The sequence below is a fragment of the Pelophylax lessonae genome (genome assembly GCF_965119305.1).
Source record: "Pelophylax lessonae genome assembly, chromosome: 1".
Classification (NCBI taxonomy): Eukaryota; Metazoa; Chordata; class Amphibia; order Anura; family Ranidae; genus Pelophylax; species Pelophylax lessonae.
The window spans coordinates 327,375,588-327,399,620 of record NC_138768.1 but is presented as its reverse complement, the minus strand read 5'-3'; the positions used below and the strand labels follow the sequence as shown (position 1 = coordinate 327,399,620).

General features: G+C 39.6%; 1 gene segment (V, D, J or C); it reads right to left on the bottom strand.

The window, feature by feature from the left end:
* Window positions 1-11,985: 11,985 nt before the first annotated feature.
* On the bottom strand, window positions 11,986-19,656 carry LOC309545575 (Ig alpha chain C region-like). The segment is given in 4 exons: window positions 19,425-19,656; window positions 17,263-17,580; window positions 15,652-15,978; window positions 11,986-12,677 (listed from the first exon to the last, which is right to left on the bottom strand).
* Between the last annotated feature and the right edge of the window lie 4,377 nt (window positions 19,657-24,033).

Genomic DNA, 24,033 nt, shown 5'->3' with positions numbered 1-24,033 from the left:
TTCTGAATTTACAATCACTTAAAATACACAAAATAAATTAAAGGTACATCAAACAAACTCTTACAGTTTGTTTTTGTTGCAGTACTTCATATCCCAGGCCTTCAACAAGTACGCAGGTTGGGAGCTCTGCCTATACTTGGTGCATGCTTGTTCCAGGTACAACTATTTCTGTCTAGGTGGATAGTGTGTTTTCTGCAAAGTTCCAATCCTCAAACTTGAAGTGCAACAAGGTTACAAGAGGGAACTGAATAAGTTAAAGGTATTGGTAGTAAAACATTGATTGATTTCATTTTTTAATTGGAAGTATTTATTTTTGTTTATTACATTGATAAGATAAATTATACCATAAAGGCAGAAATGTGTACTAACAAAGTCAACAGAGAGTATTTTATTGAAGCTGTCAAGAAAAAGAATTATTTACAAAGAAAATAGACTATTATTTACAAGGTTTGCTATAAAAAAAATCAAGATGAAATCTTCTTTCTTTCATTTTTACTGAATCCAGATGTTTCAGTTGTAGATAGTCCTGAGTATAGATTAGGATTTTATTTTACCTGTAGGAAAGACGTCCATGAATCAACACATTTTCTAATTGAAAATATGATTGACTATATCTAATGTTAATAAACGGGGAATACCCCCACAGCTACAGTAGCAGAAACATAAATTTTTTTATATTTTATTTTATAATATGAGAATGACAACATACAGTTTGTAGATATAGTTCAAAAACAGAGTAACATGCTGGGGCTAGGGCTAAACATTGATGAACATAAAAAGAAATGGCGGTTGGTCAAACCTTGCCGGTAGATACACAACCATTGAGTGCAATGTCTCCTATATAGCAAATGGTACCTTACAAGTCTATTACCAATGACACATTGTGGTTGATTAACTAAAACTGGAGAGGGCAAAATCTGGTGCAGCTGCTCATGGCAGCCAATCAGCTTCTAACTTCAGCTTATTCAATAAAGCTGTGACAAAAAAAAAAAAAAAACTGAAGCTGATTGGATTTTAAGCAGAGCTGCACCAGAATTTGCAGGCAACAATTTTAGTAAATCAATCCCATTGTTTTACTATTTAACATTAGAAAAAAACCTGGTTAAAGAGACAATGGTTTCATCCTCTGATTTCTACAGGACTCAGCAATGACAAAGTTTTTTGGGATGGGACCACAGTGTGTAGTGGGGGACACAGCCATCTGATACTCCCAGATGTGTCGTATGTTGAGAAGACCAATGGAGGTTGCAGCTCTGGAATGGAGGTAAGATAGGAGACATGGGCCACCAAAGGGCTGAGAATACCTCTTCTATTGCAGGGAATTTCTTTTATATATTTTATTATCCTGACAGGGTTCTTTTTTATTACTAGTATTATATTTAACTTAGAGAAAAAGGGGTTACTTTATACAATATAAGTTAATATATCAATATGACAGTATAGAAAATGTTAAGTTGTATGTGAGTGTGTTATAAATGTTTTTTAAAGTTGAACTATAGGCAAAACTTTTTTTTTCCACTTTGGATCAAGTAAGGGAGGGTTATAACCTATGTCAGGGTTTTTTTTGTTTGCCATCTGTGACTTAGCTGGGATATTTCCCCTAAATCCCTGCCCCATAGTGGCAACAGCGAACAGTCAAAATGTGCCTCTGTTTAGAAGCTTTCTGTAATAAAGACTGGTCAGTGTCACTCTCTCTTCTTGTATAGGGTGGTCTTGGTCTTTTCTCCACCCCCTCCTGTAGTTTATTCCAGGCAGTCAGTATTGGTTGAAGCTCCTGGGCCCCTCCTACAGCTCTGCCCTCTGTACAGGCTATGTGCGGCACACACTTACTTTTATAGGGCAATTACTGGGCATGCAAAAGCACTAGGTGCTCACAATGTGTTTTTCTATTCTTTGTTGCTATTGAGGAATATATTTAAATTAAAGAGTTTATGTCTGAAATTAGGGTATAAGCAACATGCAGTAGAAAAAAATGCTATAAAATATATCTAAAAAGACATAGAGGTTGCCTTTACTTGCCTCTTGATGGAATCTGAATGTGGAGAATTGGATGTAGTGGGGATTTTTATGTGACGTTAGTCACCGTTCAGAACTGTAAGTAAATATATACATGTATATATACCCACGCTCATATAACTGTGTAAAAAAGGGCGCTCCCACTATGAAAACCTAATATGTGTAAACAGTAGCATAAACTCATTTTATATATATATATATATATATATATATATATATATATATATACATATATATATATATATATATACACAATATCAAAGTTCAAAATCAATAAAAGTCAAAATCAAAAATCAATAAAAGTCCATCATATTGGTTAAAATGATTGCAGTTCCATCATAATTAAAGTGCTGAAGTGCCAAATTCTGTAAAAAAATTAGTGCAGTCTTTGCCCCCCTCCTTTGAGCTCACTCACTCACCAGCTGCCATAGACTCCCATAACAGAAGTCATGTGAACTTTCCAAAATATCTCTATAGCTGGGATTAGTAGTCCTCCAACAGAGATCCTTCTTTGTGGATGCAAATTCCCTTCATGTATAGTAAAAAGACAGAAAACAGGAGGAATATATGGCGTAATTCTGTTTATTAAAATGATACTAAAAACACAGTATTGAACTGACTTTTGTACAAGGTAAACCAAGCATAAAAACTGGAAGTACAACACCATTTGCGTGTCACTGCCCGGATCTGATGTCACCACCAGCAGTCAACTGATGTGTTTTGTCCCTCCCACAGGACTTTATCAAAGGCTATCCCGTGGGAGGGACGAAACACGTCAGTTGACCGCGGGTGGTGACGTCAGATCCAGCCGGTGACACGCAAGTGGCGGCCTACTTCTGGTCTCTGTTTTTTTTGCTTGTTTTACCTTGTACAAAAGTGAGTGCAATACTGTGTTTTTAGTATCATTTTAATAAACGGAATTATGCCATATATCCTCCTCTTTTCTGGCTTTATACTATACATGAAGGGAATCCGCATCCACAAAGAAGGATTTCCATTGGAGGACTACTAATCCCAGCATCTGAGATGTTTTGCAACGCGCACATGACTTCTGTCTTAGGAGTCTATGGCAGCTGGTGAGTGAATGGGCTCATAGGAGGGGAGCACAGACTGCACTGATTTTGAGCATATGGTACTTTCAGGACTTTAATTATAATGAAACTGCAAACATTTTCACCAATATTAAACAATATTATTGATTTTGACATTTATTGATTTTGAACTTTGATATTATGTGTATATGTGTATATATATATATATATATATATATATATATATATATATATATATATATATATTAGTTTATGCTACCGTTTACACATATTAGGTTTTCATAGTGGGAGCGCTCTTTTTAACACACATATACTGATCAGAACTAGTTCCTTTCCTTAAAATGGGGGACAACAGACAACTGTGGTATATGGTATGGCATATGATACAGTGTTTTACTTATAGTGTTTCTTACCTTGAATAAAGTTACAGTGATGCTATAGATCAGACTTAGAATAAACAAGGACAGAAACGTTGTGGCAATCTCCCAACGGTTATCAATTTCTTCACCTTCCTCTTTCCAGAATACGTTCTTGCAACAGACTGAATGAGGTACATATATGTTAGCATCTGTAATTTAGAGTAACTCACCTTTAGCATTTATAACACATAAACATATACAGTATATATTTATATATTTATATATATATTTATTTTATACATCATACTTAACACATTCAGTTGGGACATGCACATATGACTAGTGTGACTTAAAAAAGTATACCTATAGAACAATATTCTGTCCAGACCATGTCCTATTTATGAAAGTGTTGTAAATACCTCTGACTGTTGTTGCCTGTAGCATTGATTCTAACTCTCAATCTTCCAGTGTAGTATTGAAGGATGAGAGCAAATCATCTTTGCTGAACAAAGCAATAAGCACAAAGAGCAGTTCTTGCTTTTAGTAAGTGTAGTGTAAAGTTTGATCTTCCTGCTCGATATCTAGATATTTTTAAAGCAATAAGATATACTATATTGCATAATGACCCGCATAACTCTATTCCTCCCAGAATATATCTTCACAATGTAGATTTATTATATTATTTACTTTATTATTCATTTAAAATAAAGCAAAAAAAAATTGTTTTGACATAGTGTGAATTTCAGTTCCTCAGAAGGTCCAAAAACAGAACTGCTTATCAACCACACCAAGTTCCTCTTATTAGGTGAGCACCTGCATGTTACTTGTATGGTACTCTTTCCTTGGGGGGGGGGGGGGGGGGGGGGGTTGCGTATTGTGAATTGTCCATTTTTTTATTATTTGATATAAAGTTGCTTGCTGGTTTTAGGGTGCATTTACGTTTGTGAATGCAACCTGCCTGTGATTATACACTAGAATCCCAGCGGGAGTTCCCTGCATAACACAACACAACTGGGAACACAGCACACACAGATGGGGTCATCCTTTTCTCACATACTATACCAACCCATGCAGTCACGTGATCACAAAAAACAAACAAAAAGCCAGAAAAATTACAATTTTTTTAAAAATTTTTAAATCTGATTATGGTAGACAAATAATTCTTCCTTAATTTGCAGGCTGCTTTTGCTGTATTCTGATCACAAATACTTTAAAGCGGAACTTATCCTTATTTTAGGAAAACTAAGAGCAAGCAGCTGTTTAGTGCAGAAGACATGCTATGTTTCTTCTGCAATAATACACACTTACCTGCCTGCTTGTAGTTTTCTACTAAATGTATGCTAAGCTGCGTATGCGCAGCTCAGCCTGCATTCCCGTTAACACTGAGGCTGTGCCGGAATGACTGATTCCCGTGTGCATGCGTGGGATGACATCATTCTCTTCTGGCCAATCAAGAGGCCAAAAACCTGACACCGGGAAAGAAGATTACAGAAGCTGGGGTGGGATGTAAGCGCAGCATTGCTGGAAGGTAGAGGTGAATATAGTGGGGAGTTTGGTTCCGCTTTAACCCAATCCTTAACCTAGCCGTTAACATTAAAGTGGAAGTAAACACTGCTTCTTTTTTTGTTGTTTTTGCTGGCCTGCAAAGTAAAGGCGTAATGTGCTGGTATGCATTGCATACTAGCACAGTATGTGAAACTTACCTGCAAAAGAAGCCCTCGTTGTTCCTGCTGGAGGCTGCCTCCATCTTCACCCATCTTCCTTCTGGGTCTGGGGACTCTGGATTTGTGACTGGCCGGAGCCGTGTGATGTCACTTCCGCACATGTGGGCGGGAGCCACCGGTTATGGCACAGGCGGTCGTTCCTTCAAAGCGCATGCGCTGATGACACCATCAGCGGCGTATACAGTAAATATCCCTTAAACATTGCAAGTTTAGGAGATAATTACAATACCTATAGGTAAGCCCTATTATAGGCTTACTTATAGGTACAAACAATCTAGGGAAGTTTACTTCCTCCTTAAGGAGCATATATATATATATAATTCTGTGAATCTGACATCTGACAGTCTTCACTGCAGGCGAATTTTCCAGGTGGATGTGCTTTAAATGACAGTGATTAATTCACCACCAGTACATTTCTGGTGAAAGTCACATTCACTGCTTTAATAATATGCCCGTTAAAGGAGAGGTAAGCCATTCACCAAAATCTCTTATATGCTTCAACATGTTCATATCATTTTAAAAGTTGTTTTTAGTGTTTTAAATCTGCAGCTTTTACTGAAATAATACCTGGCGATCGTATCATGAAGCCCCCTATTTAGAAACTTCCTATTATGAAGCAAAAACTATCTACCAATTGTGCTCCTTCATTGTCACATGTGCCACCTGGCAGGGACTAAAAGCAGTTGTGCTGATACACATTGCACAGGCATGGTTCACTCTTGGTAATCAGGAGGCCATTGCAGAGCAGCCAACAATGGACCAAGTGTATGTAGACAGAAATTGCTAAAAAAGGCCTGCAATTATGTGAAAACTATTAAAAAATAAAAAGTGAAAACAGTATTTTATGAAAAAAGGCAGTGCTTCAGAAAACATACATATAATCCAGTTAGGGTTTACCCCCTACTTGACTTTAGCTGTAACACCCCTTCTCGATTATAGTTATGCTTCCCCTAGGGGTCTTCCTGGAGACCTCAGAAATTGATTGGTGCAGGGCTGAGAATGAAGAGAATTCAGAGATGACAAGTGGAGTGCAGAGGCGATAACTGTGAATGGGGGGGGGGGGGGAAAGATGTAGGGGTGACAATTGTGGATAGTGGAGAATGATGCAAGGGGGGATGCAGAAGTAACAACTGTGGATGGAGGGGAGATCCTGAGGTGATAGCTGCTGATGGAGGAAGGGTAATGCAGAGGTGACAACTGTGGATGAGGGAAGGTGGATGCAGAGGTGACAACTGTGGATGGTGGATGGGGGTACAGAGGTGACAACTGTGGATGGGTGATGCAGAGGTGACAACTGTGGATGGTGGATGGGGGTACAGAGGTAACAATTGTGGATGTAGGAAGTGAGGGCTGCAGAAATGAAAGCTGTGGATGGAGGAAAATAATGCAATGGTGACAGCTGTGGATGGAGGGGGATGCAGAAGTAACAACTGTGGATGTAGGGGAGATCCTGAGCTGACAGCTGCTGATGAAGGAAGGGAAATGCAGAGGTGACAACTGTGGATGGGCGAAGGTGGATGCAGAGGTGACAAGTGAGGATGGTGGATGGGGGTACAGAGGTGACAACTGTGGATGTAGGAAGCGGGGGGGGGGGGGTGGTGCACAAATGAAAGCTGTGAATGGAGGAAAATTAGGCATAGGTGACAGCTATAGAAAGAGGGGGATGCAGAGGTAATGCAGAGGTAATAACTGCGGATGGAGGGGAGATGCAGAGGTGACAGCTGATGAAGGAAAAAGGTGAATGCAGAGGTGACAGCTAATGAAGGAAAAAGGGGAATGCAGAAGTGACAACTGTGGATAAGGAAGGAGAAGGTGATGGTGGATTGGGATATAGAGGTGAAAACTGTAGACGGTGGATGGGGGGTATAGAGGTGACAACTGTGGATGGTGGATGGGGGTACAGAGGTGAGAACTGTGGATGGTAGATGGGGGTACAGAGATGACAAATGTGGATGGAGGAAGGAGAGTGCAGAGGTGACAACTGTGGATATAGGAAGGGGGGTGCATAAATGACAGCTATAGATGGAGGAAGATGATGTGGAGGCAAATGGAGGGAAACAATGTAGAGGTGACAGCTGTAGATAGAGGTGACAAATGTGGATGTGGGAAGGTGGGAGTGCAGAAATGTGAGTGGAGGAGGTTGACGCAGAGGCCACAGCTGTGGATGGAGGAAAATGATGTAGAGGTGACAGCTGTAGATGGAGGGAGGATGCAGAGGTGACAGCTCTGGAGGAAGGAAGGGGGTGCAGAAGTGACAACTGTGGATGGAGAGAGATGATGCAAAGGTAATGGCTGTAGAGAGAGTTAACAACTGTGGATGGAGGGGAGATGCAGAGGTGACAGCTGTTGATGGAGAAAGATGATTCCGAGGTGACAACTGTGGATAGGGATTGGGCGGATGCAAAGGTGACAATTGTGCAAGCAGGAAGGCACCACTAGAATGTTCAGCATCAAACACTTGAGGGTGTCAGATGCCTGTGTCGTCTGGTGCTTGCCATGGTTCCACTTGCAGCTGCTAGCTCATTAATACACACTAATGATGTGGGGGAAGACAGCAGACATTATTTAATTATTAGCAAAAATTGGCTGCAACCAAGGCCTATAACTTTACAATGAAGTTTCAAATTGTATAATTTTATTGACAGGTTAATGGATAAGTGCAGTTTCAATGTGGCATTATACTTTTTAACTTCCCTTTTCTCCTGCACTGTGCTAACTTATCACCCCCCCCCCCCCCCCCAGCTGCAAACATACTTGCAATCGTACCTGCAGCCTCTGGGATTTTTTTTATATCCCATACAATATGTTTATATAACAAACTGGATGGCTGCAAGCACAATTTCATGGTGGGAATGGGGGGCTAGATTAAAAAAAAAATGAGAGAGGGGACAAAAGGGACTTTGTGTGAAAGTGCGCTTACTCTTTCAGATAGTTCAACCAAGAAATAATTGTAGCTATGCAGTGTGTGGGAGAGGTACGTAAGTCGCAAAACTGTCTGTTGCAATTAATGTGGAAGGCACCACCTTATTGTGATAGGTTATTAAATTACTTTATAAGTCAACACTATGGAAAATTTCAAAAATAGTGAGACGTCATTATTTGGCTGGGTAAGGGTGCTAAGGAATAGTCCAATACCAGAGCATGAGAGATTGCCGTCTACCAGGGGAACAGAGGATCAGGTCAGTAAAAGTGCTTTTAAATGCTTTTTTTTTTTAGGACCAAACATGCAGTGCCATCTTAAGAGCATTAAAGGGCCCCGGGCAATGCAGTGCACTGGGGCCCCGCCTACACAATCACCCACGAGAATAAAAATGCAAATTATCGATAAGACAGCAGTACCAGGGTAATGACAGCTTCCAAGTTGGGAGGCTGGGTCCGGTGAACACACACAGACTCGACTGTCCTGTATGTGCCTGTTTCCATGGAGGCGGACAGGCATTCCTGCAGACGTGGGCTTCCCCTCCACTGCCCAAGTGGCCTGACTGGACAGCAGCGCAAGGCCGACAGGCGCTTGCCACCTGCTAAGTTCGGCGGTGGGATACACACGGGAATGGGGATTGGGGAATATTGCTTGGCTGGGGCGTTGGGCAGGTGGGGCCCCCCGGGCAAGTGGCGTGCCCATTCGGTAAGATGGCCCTGCAAACATGCAAGTAACCAGTACAGTGTGGGTACAGCCCCATTGCAAGAGAGAATTTTAACGCTTCTTGGAGTTCAACTTTAAATACTTAACTACTGCACATTTATCAGTTATTGGGAATAGCTTTTAAAATGTATATTTATGTAGCACTAAATGGATTTACTAATCCGTTTGCATCACTGCTTCTATATGGCCAAGTGTTCTATGGATAGGCTATGAATTAAGTGTCTATTTATCAAAACTAGCAAGAGCAGCATACAAGGGAGTGTGATGAAATTCTCTATACTAAAATATTATTAAAGTGTATCTAAAGACAAAGCAATTTTTTAGTTTTGGATAAGATGAGGAAGCCTTAGAGTTTTTATTATTGTCTGTGATTCCACTAGGGAGATTCACGCTCACTATGAGACCTGGTTATCATTGTCACCTGGGCAAAACGTGTTGGAAAAATCCCAAATTTTACAGTTATCACTGGACCAGATGATGGGTAAATCTTCCAATGGATAAATTTGTTCTATTGCCAATTGCATAAGAGATGAATTTCCCTATTTTGTATGGATTTATCCTTACTTCCTGTTGTATCAATGGGGGAGATTTCAAAAACGGGGGCACACAGAATCTGGTGCAGCTGTGCATAGTATCTAATAATCTTCTAACTTCAGCTTGTTCAGTTTAGCTTTGACAATAAAACCTTGAAGCTGATTGGTTTCTATAAGATTCTGTGTGCACCAGTTTTAGTAAATCTCCAATGAGACATGAAGTGTCAATATTTATCCCCAATGATGTACAGATCACAAAAAAACTTGGAAAAGGAATAACCTGTTCCTACTTGATCCAAAGTTTATTTGGTTTTAGATACACCTTAATCAAAAATACTCCCAAGGTATTAAGATTGGTTCACACCTATTCAGTTTGCTTTTGATCTGTTTTGAGAGTGCTTTTTGCGTTGCATTTTGTGTTTTTGCACACCCATTTTTGACGCATTTTTCACTCCTTTTTGATGCGGTTTGTGTTTATTATGTTTTTTTTTTTTTTAAAGGGGAGATGTTTTTGTTATTAGGCAGGTCACAAAATACATTGTGCATAAAAAACACACTACATGCATTTCTGCATCATGTCCATTGAAGTCTATTGAACCAAAAATGCACTGTGTTGCATTTAAAAAAGTCCATGACCCCTTCCAAAAATGCAGCGGCTAAAAAACGTATAGATGTGAATGTGCCCCATAAGAAACCATAGGAAACCATGTTAACCACATCTGGACCGGAAGGTTTTACCCCCTTAATGACCAGGCCATTTTTTTGCGATACGGCACTGCGTTACTTTAACTGACAATTGCGTGGTTGTGCGATACTGTACCCAAATAACATTTTTGTTCTTTTTTCCCCCAACAAATAGAGCTTTCTTTTGGTGGTATTTGATCACCTCTGCTCTATAAACAAAAAAAAGAGCAACAATTTTGAAAAAAACAAAAAAAAACAATATTTTTTACTTTCTGTTATAAAACACAGCCAATAAAAAAGTGTGAAAAATCAAATTTTTTCATCAATTTAGGCCAATATGTATTCTGCTACATATTTTTGGTAACAAAAATCCCAATAGGCGTATATTGATTGGTTTGCGCAAACGTTATAGCGTGTACAACTGATGCAATATTTTAATGGAATTTTTCTTTATTTCTTTTTTTTACTAGTAATGGTGGCGATCACCAATTTTTAGCGGGACTGCGACATTGCGGTGGACAAATCGGACATCTAACTGACACTTTTGACACTTTTTGGGGACCAGTTACACTGATTGGGGGAAGAGAGAGTCCCTGGTTTTTGCTTAGTAGGAACACAAGATCTCCATCTTGTCCCCTTGCAGAACGACGATCTTCCTTGTTTACATAGGCAGATCGTTGTTCTTGCCCCTCCCAGAGATGATCGTGGGTGGCCGGTGGACATCAGGTCCACCGGATCCATTGATTGATATCCCTGCTAGCCTATCACGGCACGATGGCGTCTCCAGCGGCACAATGGTGCCATCTAGTGGCTATTATTAAACAAAACTACGTACAGGTACGTCGTTTCGCACAGTAGCGCCACTTTGCCGTATATATGCGGCGGCTTGTCTGCAAGTGGTTAAGTGGACTGTAGTGCATTTCTGCAAAATGCACTAAATAATGCATAGGTGTGAACCAGGCCCTAAACAGTACGGAGATGAACATGTGTAAACTCACTCTATTAACTCTTAGCTCCTCATAGTGATGTCTTTTTGTATGCTAATAGTAATAACCACTCTTCAGGTTAAATCTCATTTAAGGTCACCCATCCTACAAAGATTTACCACTGGTATACTGAATAAGAGTGCCAAGGGCAGTGATGCATAAGAAGGCTACATGTACATTAGGGGTTTAATCCATGTGCATTTTCGTGCATCAAGGAGAAACAGGTGCAGTGTCCAACCCCATGTTAAAGTCTATGGCAGGCTGAAATACACTATGGCTGTACAGAGCGGTACTCACATTTAGTCTGCATTCACACTTGAGCGTAGCGTTTTACCGCGTTTTTTTACCGCGATTTCTACAGCAATTTTACCGCGATTTTTACCGCGATTTTCAGGCGTTTTTTTCAGGCGTTTTTGGAGGCAGGCATTGACATCTATTAAAAACGCTGGTAATCAGCCCAAAAAGAAGCTCATGTACTTTTTTCAGCTACAGGCGATTTGCAAAACACTCAGATGTGAACAGGGGCCATTTAAATGAATGGGGTTTTACTTGTTGGGCGTTTTGGAACGTTTTTTTTAAGCGTTTTTGGAGCTGAAAAACACTCAAAAACGCCCAGGTGTGAATGGAGCCTTAGTGTGGTAGGTGTTCAGAGGCGTATGCATATGTCCCTGATAGCATAGGGCCCTAAATGTGAGTACTACGCAGTACAGCCACAGCAGATTTCAGCCTGCCAGAGACTGAGCACTATAATGCTCAGATTGGACGCATGCAAACTAAACGCCCAGGACTCATGGGGCCTAATCACATTATATCTCAGTTGTCATTTTACTCTGTTGCAAATAATTATTTGTTTAGGTTTGCTATACACTACTTATTGTGGTAGTTTATGTTGATGCACATAAAGGAAAATGCCACAAGAATACCCTAATTATTAATAAAGTGATTTGAAAATGAATCATTAAGCAAAGCTGTACTGGCAACAGACCTCTTTTTGAAAGATTTGTCTTTAAAATATTTATTGCAGAATAAGTTCATTTACAAAATACAGCCCTCACATTTTTGTCACAGCAAAATCTCAAGTACATTCTAGAAGAGCCTGGATTTTTGGGAAGATTGAACCTAGAACACAGATATCACAGACAGAGGAGCACGGAGACATATTTTCTAGCCTGTTAGATATATATATATATATATATAAAGAAACATTTTTGGAGGGAGTGAATTGTGGACATTCCTTTACTGAAGTAGGGAAAGAGAAAAGCAAAGGACTGTGCATGTGACAATCTTAATAACATTGCAAGGTGGTATCAGACATGACGAGAGACACATTGACCACTGTTGGTTTACCAGATTGTATGTCCATTGCTTTTTTGGTAAATTTCATCGGTAGAGCTTCATGGCCCACTAGGCATCCATAATGTTTGCCTTTTTTCCATTCACTGCAGGAAACACTCAGTAAACTGGTTGCAGAAAAACTCTGATTTCCATTGTTACGTCTTGGTTCGCTGTTAACATATTGATTCTTGGAGATCTCCACATCATCCTCATCTTCCCAACCCATGTAGATGTCTTGAGGGTAAAATCCATAGGCAATGCATGTCACTGTACAGAGCTCATTCTTGGCTATATCCTCTGGAGGTGGTGGGAATACTGCAACGCTTGGTAATATCAGTTTGTTCTCTGTGTTTAAAATAGAATTTTATTTTTGATATTTTTGTTTAATTGAAAATTACAATATGGTACAATAGATAAATAAATGGAATGGAGATACAAATATCATAAAATAATGAAGCTCTGTTATCATTAATAAATCACTAATTGTACTTTTAAAAGCGGTATTCAACCCAAAACCAAAAATTGAATATGTTTCAGCTTAAGGTGGGAGTAAACTCCCATGCATGACTTTTACCTATAGGTAAGTCTATAATAAGGCTTAACATAGGTACTGTAAATATCTCCCACCGTACACCATTTCAGCTCATATTATAAGAGTTGGAGGCACCTGTGGGCACCCAGGGGAGAGGAATAATGCAGTGCACATGGTGCGCTGTAGCTAAGTGTGGGTGTGGCAAAATTGTACTACCAGTGAGAGAGGCTTAAAACTTGAGTCCAGATACAGATCAGGACTGGGTATCACACAGAGTGGGGATCAGGGTTATGTAATATGCATAGTTCAAAGGCCAGGTGTTTGTAATGTACAGATATCAGGGGTCAGGTGTATGTAATGTACAGAACTCAGGGGTCAGGTGTATGTAATGTACAGATATCAGGGGTCAGGTGTATGTAATGTACAGAATTCAGGGGTCAGGTGTATGTAATGTACAGATATCAGGGGTCAGGTGTATGTAATTTACAGATATCGGGGGGTCAGTTGTATGTAATGTACAGATATCAGGGGTCAGGTGTATGTAATATACAGAACTTAGGGGTCAGGCGTATGTAATGTACAGATATCAGGGGTCAGGTGTATGTAATGTACAGAATTCAGGGGTCAAGTGTATGTAATGTACAGAACTCAGGGGTCAGGTGTATGTAATGTACAGATATCAGGGGTCAGATGTATGTAATGTAAAGAATTAGGGGATCAGGTGTATGTAATGTACAGAACTCAGGGGTCAGGTGTATGTAATGTACAGATATCAGGGGTCAGGTGTATGTAATGTACAGAATTCAGGGGTCAGTTGTATGTAATGTACAGATATCAGGGGTCAGGTGTATGTAATATACAGAACTCAGGAGTCAGGTGTATGTAATGTACAGATATCAGGGGTCAGGTGTATGTAATGTACAGAATTCAGGGGTCAGTTGTATGTAATGTACAGATATCAGGGGTCAGGTGTATGTAATATACATAACTCAGGGGTCAGGTGTATATAATGTACAGATATCAGGGGTCAGATGTATGTAATGTAAAGAATTAAGGGATCAGGTGTATGTAATGTACAGAACTCAGGGGTCAGGTGTATGTAATGTGCAGAATTCAGGGGTCAGGTGTATGTAATGTACAGAATTCAGGGGTCAGGTGTATGTAATGTACAGATATCAGGGGTCAGGTGTATGTAATGTACAGAATTCAGGGGTCAGGTGTATGTAATGTACAGAACTCAGGGGTCAGGAGTATGTAATGTACAGATATCAGGGGTCAGGTGTATGTAATGTACAGATATCAGGGATCAGGTTGTATGTATGGTACAGAATTCAGGGGTCAGGTGTATGTAATGTACAGAATTCAGGGATGACGTGTATGTAAAGTACAGAATTCAGGGATCAGGTTGTATGTAATGTACAGAATTCAGGGATCAGATGTATGTAATGTACAGAATGCAGGGGTCAGGTGTATGTGATGTACGGAATTCAGGGGTCAGATGTATGTAAAGTACAGATATCAGGGGTCAGGTGTATGTGATGTACAGAATTCAGGGGTCAGGTGTATGTAATGTACAGATATCAGGGGTCAGGTGTATGTAATGTACAGAATTCAGGGGTCAGGCGTATGTAATGTACAGATATCAGGGGTCAGGTGTATGTAATGTACAGAATTCAGGGGTCAGGTGTATGTAATGTACAGAACTCAGGGGTCAGGTGTATGTAATGTGCAGAATTCAGGGGTCAGGTGTAGCGCAAAGTACAGAGTCTGGAGGAGGACCAGAGGAGGACTGGAGTCAGCTGCTGGAGTACGCTGAATGCTGAAACCAGGAAAGGAAGAGAGGGGTGCTGCCGCTGCACAGAGAAGATCAGGATCAGGTGGAGGAGTTCTGTCCTTCTCTCTGCTGCAATCTGCTAAGACAAGGTGGGGGCAGAGATGAGGGGGGTGCCGCAGCTGAAGGAGAGGTGTAAGGGCCACATGAAATGGCCTAGCAGGCCAGGTTTGGCCCCCAGGCCTTGTGTTTGACACATGTGCTCTGGATGAAGGAGCAACATAGGCACCTTTGGGCAGCAGTATTGTCAATCTGGGAGAGAGGGGAATGTTAGATTTGCTAGCAGATTTAGATACACTTGCAAACTGAAGCCAAACTCCAGCTAACACTTTATAAGCAGTTACAGCAAACAGTTTTCTTCTTTTTGGGATAATTTTACATAAATAATGATCATTGTAAGCACCCCTCCCACTGATATATGGTTAGTCTCTAATTTCTATATCTCCGGGAAAGCTTGTTCTATTGAAAAGCAACAGACTTATTGGCAGTATCACTAGTTGAAAATGAAAGAAAAAAAGCCTATTTAAAAAAATAAAATAAAATGTAGCCATCACATGTAAGAATTTGTAAGCTGCGATATAATAAATATTTGTTTTTGAGTTTAATACTGCTTTAGGGCCGGTTCACACTGCCGCCACGACAATGTCAATGAAATTAATGGCAATGGAATTGTTCTAATTGGTAGGACTCAAGTCGCTCTGACTTGGAAAAAGGTTCCTGCACTACTTTGGGGCGACTTCATTACGACTTCCATTGACTTCTGTTAAAGAAGTCCTTTGCAAGCCTGGATGAAGTTGCGCAGGGATGTCAACTTCATGGTCGTGTGACATTGAAGCTGCGCAGGGTTGAACCGCCACTAAATGTTTCCTTAAAAAAATATTTGGTTTCCTCATTTAAAAACAAACGCACATGATTTTAGGTCTATAGCTTAGATTTAATGCATCTTAGACACTTACCTGTCTTCTTGGAAATTGTTCTTATGATTGGTTCAGGAAGCTCTGGGAAACGGAAAATGCAAGTAAATTCTGTATTTGATTTCCACATCTCAGGGGTCACAATGAGGAAACTGGTCACACTGTAAGTGCCATTTAGATTCCGGTGAGGGTCCTCAGTTTGACTAACCAATGTGGCTGGAGCTCCAGGGTAGGTAAAAACAAATGCAGCACCAGTTGTGTGTTTTAGGTTGTATGCTGTGCAAGCTATAGGGGCAATTTGTTGGACATATAGATTCTCAATAGTGGGAGGTACCATTATTACTTCGACTCCCAAACAGTTGGAGATATCTGTTGATTAAAACAACAAAAATAACAATTAATCCTGCCTACTAAAGAGTATTGCTGGAAAACCTAAAGAAATATTATAACAGGGGGACAAGGAAAGAGTTGATGACCTCCTGATTATCATGCCCAAATGTGCAGCTGGCATTGTATTTAAAGTATAACTAAAGGCAAAACTATTTTTTTTTTTTAGTCTTGGATGGAGTGGAGAGGGATTAGAACCCCTGTCAGTTTTTATTGCCATCTGTGCCCCTGTAAGTGCCGGTTCACACTATTACGACTTGCCAGGCGACTTGGTCAGCCTGGCAAGTCGCGCACCGTCGGGTCCATTGAGTAGTACAAGACCCGTTCTAATAGGAGCGACACAAGTCGCTCCGACTTAGAAAAAGGGTCCTGTACTACTTCGGGGCGACCTGGAGGCGACTTGCATAGACATTCATTTTATGAAGTCCATGCAAGTCGTGCTGAAGTCGCGGTGCACGCGACTTCACAGGTCGCCCCCTAAGTCGGAGCGACCTAGTGTGAACGGGGGCTTAAGGAGATTCACCCTCTCTATTTGTATTGTTTATCGTTATCAATAAAAGTGAAAGTAAAAGAAAACCTCAAACTTTGGGTTGTCCCCAGAAAAGTGATAGAGGGGAAATCTTCCAATGGGGGTCCCCAAGGAATTTGCAGGGATTTCCTCTCACTTCCTGTTTGGCTCTGGGACAGGAAGTGAAGGGAAGTCTCTGAAATAGGACACAGAGGATGAAAACAAATCTGACAGGAGGTAAAACTCGCCCTTACTCTATCCAATATGAAAAAAAAAAAATGTTTTGCCTATAGTTCTACTTTAAAGTTCATATAAAACATATCACAAAATATTCAGCCAAGAACCAGACTTTTACTCTTACTACAATTACTGCTTACAAGTTTTTTTGACTTCTGGAAAAGTAGATGGGGCTTGTGGACATGCAATGTTTTACAAGGCAGGCGTGTAAATAAATGCCCCACTGATTAGATGTTTTTAAAGTTTTGGATTGAGACAAGAATGGTTAGAAGAACCCAATCATCTTTTTGGTACCTGTGTCCTATTGGGGAGAACTAAATTCACATCATGAAGTGAGGGGAAATCTCTCCAAAGTAGGGAGAAGCCTTTCTAAGACAGATAATCCTCCAACAAGTGTTCCCATTGGAAGACTTCCCTACCCGGGACACAACCAAACTTGGCAGGGTTAATAATCACTGTCTACTGGTGGGGTTTAAAGTATATGGTTTATACAAATGTAAACAGAACAGCAGATTCCATACCTGAGCATTTCCTGGCTGTAGCCTCACTAGATTTGCCTGTTTTTGTATCTGTCACCTGGCATTTAACACGAACACCATTATTCCACTCTGCCAGAGAGATGCTCACTGTGCCGTGTAAAGCATATAGATTTGAAGTCTCCAGGTAAAGTAGGTCTTGAGGAAGAAGTCTCTCCTTCTCATTGATGAACCATTTTATTGTGGCATCCTTAGAGGTTAGGTTATATCCCTGGCAAGTAAGCTCTACTTGGTCATTTGTATTCCTAGGGCAGGATCCTTGTAGGATGTGGACAGTTGGTGATACGGGAGGTAAAACACAACCTAAAGGATACATTAACATAAAAAAGAAAATAGAAAAAGAGTCACTGAAGTCCTCACCGCCACTAATATAGAAAGATACCATTTTTTAATAAGGCTTTATTAAAGTTGGATGATTAAAATGAGTCAATCACAAATAAATAAAGTAGAATTCCTGCCTAAACCTAAGTCGTCTAAAAATCATCCCCCACCCCCTTACACCTATGCTGACTAGCCTGTATAAGAAAGATGTATATACTTACCTATTTTCTGCTTGCTCCAGTCCAGTCATGTGATCCTGTTTCCCTGTGTCACCGAGCGGCAGCTGCAGAAGAGTGGAGGGAGCACCAACAATGTCTGTGGCACGGAAGCCTATGGGTGTCATCTTTGCTCCCAGGCATTTCCAACCATTGTCAAGCGGTCTCTCCTTTCTCCTGCAGCCGCTGCTGGCTGACAAAGAGGTTCGCATGACTGGACTGAAGTGGGCTGAAAGTAGGTGAGTACGGTAGTTCTTTAAAAGGTTTCTGCACTTTTTTTAATCTAAGTTATATATATATATATATATATATATATATATATATATATATATATAAGTGTGGAAACTTGTTTTAAGACCCCGCGTATTTACATCTTTTTTTACAAGTTATTCAGCATAGATTTTAGTAGGGGAAAGGGGACTTTTTTTTATTACTAGTTAGGTCAAGGCTGGATTTCTACTTTGTTCCAGACTAGCAACATCAAGCGTTAGGCCCATCAGTTAAACCCATCAGTTAACCTGTACTGATAGAAAGAGACTCACTGATGTGTCTACTCCAATTACATGCTGTTGGGTGGTTTCCATAACTATTTTATGTTTTAATAAGTGTAAGTGGTACAATGTTCATAATAATAATTCAGTTGAGAAAAGCAACTTTCTAAATCAGAGTTTTATGTTTTTTTTATAATTCTAATACGAATTCAAGTCTTAATGGATCTGTATGTCATGTATGGTATGTATCCTCTCTATAAAAACAAAACTAGAAGCTGAAATCAAGGACTCTTTATTAAAAAATACCTTTCCTAAATGCAGCATCCCCTAATAATGTTGCTCATGAGTTCACGAAACTATATTATAGTAATTGAAATTACATTTTATGTTCCTAGGACTGATTGAGGACTAAATCTGCTGTGTCTAGATTTGTTTTTTTTGTTATGTTACCTAGGACTGATCGAGGACTAAATCTGGTGTGTCTAGATACAATTTTTGGGGGGGGGGGGGGGGGGGGTTGTATTCCAGTTTGCTTCATAACCTTTTGAATACATCTTGATAGCCTTTCTTGGGATAAAGTTACAATGACAATGCTCAAATGTGTGTATGTGCACTATATATATATAATTTGCTTTAATATCTTTAAAAAAGACTAGTTTCCAAAGTATTGTTATCTTGAAAGTGACGTCTAAGTGCCTATTAACTTCACACCTGTCCATTTTCATTTAGCAAATTGTGTTTTTTTCTGCATTAAAATGTATTTCAAGCAGAAAGCCAAGTCTGATATGGCTTGTTGACATGTGTGTGTGCTTAGTGTGTTTTGGGAAGGGAAACGCTACACATGTGTGTTACCGCATGCGCTGTACCTAGTATGACTACAGCTTTAATCTGATGTTCCAGTGTCATCACTAGACAAGTGTTAGTTAGTCAGTAATTGTATATACCTGAATACTCAGAGTATAACTTAATTTTCCTTTTACACATCTTGGAGTTTTTGCGAGCCTGTACTATTTGTGTGTGTTCATGTGTAAGATACTGTATACTCACATGTGAGTATATGACAAATTTACAACATTTAACAAAATAATAAAGTTTTGATTAGACTTTAGTGTTTACTTACCTTTGGGAATTTCTTTCTGGATGCTGCTGGAAAAATGCTTCACATTGCAAATGTAAGTATTGCTGTCCCACTCTGAACTGCGGACAGTCATCAGGCTGACCAAGCTGTAACGCAATGGATTTCCAAAGAGGGGGAATGGAATATTCTTTTCTCCGGAAAGTGTGACCCCAGAGGTTGTGTTCCATGCCACAGACAATGGATTGGGAATGTAGTTTTTTAGCAGGCAACCCATTGTCATAAAGCTTTTCTCTTTTTCATGAAAAGGGATCAAGGGAAAGACTTGAGGGTTGTTTATTCCCTCTACAAGAGAAGAACATGATTGGAGTCACATGCAGTGATGGGGAAATTGTTGGTCAAAACAACAGTATATTCACTAGATGTACCGATCAAATGTTGGTGTATAAGTAGTCAAATTTCTTGCTTGTTTTAATAACATGTCTGCAGCTTTTTGCAAATTGTAGTGGGGTTTGCATATACACAACACTATGATGTGTCAACAACTTTCAACGGGCGACAGACATATTTGACGGTTCCCCACTGACCCATCAAAAGCCTATACAAGCATTAAAGAACAACAAAGAAAATGTATGCGATTTACATGGATTGTTTTGCTGTCCCCAAAATATAATACTGCGCAACATCACATTTGCATGAAATAGCGAGGGTTACACTAATAAATTGGAAGAGATCTCACTCTTAGTGGGTATGTGCCATATATATGATAATGATCATATTGTATAAGTGTAATGACTGAATTTTGTCCATATATGTATGCGTGTTCCCTCCTGTAATATTTGTAGGTTAAAAGGAGCCAAAAGTGTAGCTGTAACTGGCAAGGTATCCATCCAGCAATATTGGCTTCCACTGTAGACCTCCAAAACTAGTGGTACTTGGCACACCTCTGCAGCTTCCACCACAGTTGCCTAATCCTACATTGCATTTAGTATTTGGGCAGCATCTAGTTAGGAGCCTTGGCAGTACCAATTTTTGTGACCCTAGTGTGATGATGACATCTTTGAGGATAGGATTTGATCTCAGTGATTTTGTGTTCTCTGCTTTTTAAAAGGTCATTGCAAAATATATTAGTAAATGAAAGTATACATCAACAACTTCAGCCCTGGCCTAATCTAACACTGCTCACATAAGTGTTAAAATCAGCTTTTCTTTTGCTAGAAAATTACTTAGAACCTCTAAACATTATATATATATATATATATATATATATATATATATATATATATATATATATATATATATATATATATATATATATATATATATATATATATATATATATATATATATATATATATATAGGCAGGCTCTAGAGAATAAAATGGTAGGTGTTGCAATTTTTATTGCCACACAGTATACAGTTTTTAAAATATAACACTCGATTGTTTGGTAAAATATAAAAAATTATGTTACACCGAGTACATAGATACCTGACATATCAAGCTTTAAAATTAAGCACATTCCTGGAATGGCGCCAAACTATAGTACCCACAAATCTCCATATTCTACACTTTATAATCCTATACAGGTTACCAGTGTACAGTAGCTCTGGTATGTATGTGTTTGCTTTGCACGTGAGCACAGGGGGAAGGGGGCGCTTTAACATTTTTTTATGTTAATATTTATTTTACTTAAAATGTTTTCTTTTTACACTGTCTCTAATGTTTTTATCAACTTTATTGCTATTACAAGGGGTGAACAACAATCCTTGTGATAGCATGGGCAATGACAAGTACTCTTTACTTATGAGATCTGGGGTCTGTTAGAACCCAGATTTCACCTCTGCCCTTAAAAGCATCAGATCAAGCCAAGATCGGTTTGATCCGATGCTTTTAGAGACCGGTAATTGCCTGTTTACATTAGCTGCAATTGGAAGTGGAAAAATATTCCAGTTTCTTAGACCATAGAGAGGATCAGGGACATTCCAGTCCTTGGTCATCTCTATGGCCAGCTGCTGGAACCACTTGCTTCGCTGGCTCCCTGGTGGGACGGGAGAGTCCGGAAAGGCAGTGGAAGGTGCCCAATAGAAGCAGGCATGGCCAAAGCAAATATGTAAATATTGCAGGAGGCAGTGGCTTCAAGATGGAGGTTAGCACAGAGGAGGGATGGAGGTTTAGGAGGATGCATTCCTTCATGTATGTAAGGGAGGGAAGACAAAAGGATGAATACACTTTCAATATAGGGGCTGGCAGAAGGAAAGGCAGCTTGCAGCAAGGAACCAGGCATCTGACATACTTGGAAGTACGTCAAATGTGAAGATTAGCTCTTGAATAGAGACATGAGGACTTGCTGCAGATTGCTGCAGACAACAGTTTGGGGCTTGTTTGGACTTGTGGTTTATTGGGCATTAAAAGTGCACAGCTGAGCCGCATTTGTAATGCCCCCAACCACTCCACTTAAAGGGTAAAGGCAAGGGTGTTCACATGCTGCAGTCATGATGCTTTGCTTCGCTCTCACAGCAAAATGTGTCCTTCTTTTGCCTCATTGCACATGGTTACAGCACTCTAGTGCAGCAGTTGGGGGTTTAAAACTGGATGTGAGGAGGCATCATAATGCCTCCTTACTGCCTGTCAAATACCTCTGAAAAGCGAACAGAACATGGATGTTTTTTTCAAGGTGTAACAGTTTAGATGCAAGTCTAAATTAAGTATTACTAAATCCACAACAGTAAAGCATGCTTGGTATACTCACTGTGGAACCTAGGGGGTTAATCCTTCTGCATTATGTAAAAAGGCTGTTTGATCCTGTCTTCTCTGATCCTCCCCTTCTTCCGCTCTCCCCAATATATCTGCTGATAATACAAAGCTTTGCTCTGCACATGCTCGGTTTGGTGTGTATTGCTAGAGAGTTTTTGATCAGCACATAGCTGCATGTGATCAGCACAGGGCCAATCAGCACTGCCCAGACAGAGGGTCAGGGGTCCTGCAGCCTCATAGGACAATCAGGAGGGAATGTAAGCTCCTCCTACAAGCTTTAACCAGACACTGATAGAAGTCACAAGACTGCTATATACTTCTGATGGGAAAATGTATTCAGCAGCTTATATTTACTAAAATAATTGCAATTCCATGTTCTTTGTACTGTGGGAGACCAGATATAGTGAATGCAGAGTCGTGGGTTTAGTAACACTTCAGCCTTAAGATAAAGGTGTACCTGGTATACTTGTGTAACCAAATAGCAGTAAGGCCTGTATTACTTTGGAATTATGTTTTTCTTCTGTGCTATAAGAAAAAAGTAGTTGAGCAGTAAAGGGAGAGGAAGGTGTTTATTAGGTTATTAGGGCCAGTTAGGGGTAACAGAGGGTTAATAATGTGTTACGGAGGAAAGTTTTTTTAAAAAGAAAAAAAAATAAAAGATTTCTTGAGCAACCAATATGTAAGTAAAACAAACACATTGTAATTAGTTGATCATAGAACTGCAACTGTCTACAATGCATCGGTGTTTGCTTACATTTTAATATGCACAGAAGAGACATCTATTCCTACTAATCAGCACTAAAATAGTTGTTAATAGCAGCTCTGATACCCAGGACAGGACCTCAGCTGTCAAACTAACAGCAGGTCCTGGCAGCCAGACATACTGAATGCCTAATTACTACATTACAACAATGTAACCCATCAAGATTTGGACAAGCCAAATATCTAAATACGTTTCACCAGCTACAATAAAATTGATGAAGTTTTATAGATTTATATTGTTTATATAGCTTCCATAGTTTCTTATTGTCATATCCTTTAAATAGAGCTTTCCAGTAATGCATAATCTCCAAATCAGTATTTCTTGCTGGTATGAGCCCCAATAAATAATTGCTAGGGCTTTTCAGGCCTATGATAGTACCGCCCATATGATGACTTATACGGTTTGCTAAATACACGTACTTAACTGAAGATCATACATAAAGCTGTTACTGTGGCTCCTTAATTATGTTTTCCTCATTAAGCACCAAATTTAAATATTTGGCTACATCTTTACAACAAGCATTTTACATAGAATTACAGGCGCTTCATATTTACAGAGAGACAGAAAAGTTGGTTTACTAAAGGCAAATAGGCTGTTCGCTTTTTAAGGGAATTTTCCCTTAGCTTAGTAAATGAGGTCCACTATCCAATCACATATAAGGAAAAAAGGATTTTTTTAAATTTTTTATTTTCTTGTCACCTGATTCTTTGCTAAGTTAATTTTCTCCGCATTCACTAAGCCTAGGGGAAAACCATCTTGCATAGTAAATAGCCTGTTTGAGTTTAGGTAAATCAACCCCAGGGCGTCTACAACTTTGAAAAGAGCTACAGGGAGCCCAACTTTACAAAGAGTTACAGGGGCTACATATTTGCAGAGAGACAGAAAAGTTGGTCTACTAAAGGCAAATAGGCTTTTCACTTTTAAAGGGAATTTTCCCTTAGCTTAGTGAATGCTGTGAAGCTCTGCTGACATCCACTATCCAATCACATGTAAGGAAAAAAAGGTTTTTATTTTATTTTTTTTTATATTCCTGGCACCTGATTTAGTATTCTTTACAACGTGTATTTTCTCCACATTCCCTAAGCTAAGGGGGAAAACCATCTTACAAAGCCTATTTGTGTTTAGTAAATCAACC